The 1,664-nt window shown below is 45.1% G+C and overlaps 1 pseudogene; it reads right to left on the minus strand.

Annotated features, from left to right (window-relative positions):
- Positions 1–1,028: 1,028 nt before the first annotated feature.
- On the minus strand, positions 1,029–1,147 carry LOC136650158 (5S ribosomal RNA; annotated as a pseudogene).
- Between the last annotated feature and the right edge of the window lie 517 nt (positions 1,148–1,664).

Below are 1,664 nucleotides of genomic sequence, written 5' to 3' on the forward strand. Positions count from 1 at the left end.
GTAAGCTACACTCTTCTGTAACACTGAGTGGATTAATGACTGTCTCCCTAGGCTTGGTATGTCTTGATCACTGATGAAGGGCAACAAATAGATGGGGCTGCTTTTGAAAATTTCCCCAGCTGAGTTGATGGTTATCAGCCCCTTCCAAAAATGTTGTTTCATTGCCCACTAGCCATGCTGGAGGTGGCTTCTGACAGCATCTGAGGAAATCCCATGTCCTCCAGGAAGCTGCTTTCATATGCACCAAGTGCATCTATAGTAGCCATTGAAAAATGTGGAAGTGAAGTGGAAGTAAAAGCAGTGCTCTCACACTGATCTAGAAGTTTACAGTAGGGCATGTGAGGAACCCCAGAGGGACTTCCTTTGATGTGAATGCTCTAGGTTTGGATGCTCTATGTCCAAATGTCAGGCACAGAACGTAAGGCTTGGCAAACTCCACTGGCTCACAGGATCAGAGTCTTGAGGGACTGCAAGTTTGCCTCCTTCATTGATTCCACTTGAGCATGTGGAAAGAGGCCAGTTAGACCCCTTTGTGCATGTCCAGAGTTAACTGTGGAATCCATGTGCTTTTGTACCTGGCTCTGGAATTTTGGTGAAGTGGAATGGATGCTTTAAGGAGGGGAGCAGCTTGGATCTCCATTTCCTCAATTAGATCCCAGGTTGGGTGGAAGGGGGCTGAAACCATTTTTTGTGTGTGGCAGTGTCTGTGGGGAGAGCTAAAAGCAGCAAATATTGGATTTGGCTAAGGAGATGGTTTAGGGTTTGGGAAAGGATGGCCTCTGATGCTGCTTTTACAGAAGAGTAGGAATACATACTACCCTAACATGTGTTACACATAAGAAGTTATGACTGGATGTTAGTAAAACATATTTGAATCATGTTTTCGTGTAGCGTATGTTGAGCCTTTGCCAAGAAAGGAGGATAAGATTTATATGAAATATGTAACCTGATTTTCAAGGTATATGACGCTACTAGCAAGCCCTTTGAGAAAAAGTTGGCAACCTTCAGTCTCGAAAGACTATGGTATAAGCCTACAGCACCCGGTATTCCCAGGCAGTCTCCCATCCAAGTACTAACCAGGCCTGACCCTGCTTAACTTCCGAGATCAGACACGATCGGGCATGTGCAGGATGTTTGTGCTGAAAGGTCATAGACCTCCAAGCCCTAGCCAAAGCTCTACTAAACCCTATTTTCTAGAGGAGGCTTCCTCTGGAAGAGAACTTGTAGTGACAAGACTCCAGAAACTCTACTTTTTTAACATCCACTCGAGTTGCCAAGTTACAGCCTGAATAATATTCATGTGCCTTTAAATCCCACAATACACTAAGATATGAGGCAGCCAGGCGGTTCTCCTGACTATTCCCCTCCCTGGCCCTTTCATCTGTCACTTTTCCCACCTGCTATGCATAATGCAGTACATCTGGAGGTCAGGAAGGGGGTGGATGACAAAACTAGGAAGGGAATGAGTGAGAGAAGCAGAGGCTCCCTTGTTTCCTGCTGCAGCAGGGGATTTAAGGTACATAAATGTCCTCCAGATTGCAACTTGGCAAACCTCAAGTCTACCAGCAAAAAATGCATCTCAGTTTGTCTGGTCTGCATTTGAAAGAAAAAGTTGTGTGGGATTTCTTTGGACGCTGGCTTCTATTGGACTTCTAAAAAGAAAA

Source organism: Tiliqua scincoides, chromosome 4, assembly GCF_035046505.1.
Source record: "Tiliqua scincoides isolate rTilSci1 chromosome 4, rTilSci1.hap2, whole genome shotgun sequence".
Lineage (NCBI taxonomy): Eukaryota > Metazoa > Chordata > Lepidosauria > Squamata > Scincidae > Tiliqua > Tiliqua scincoides.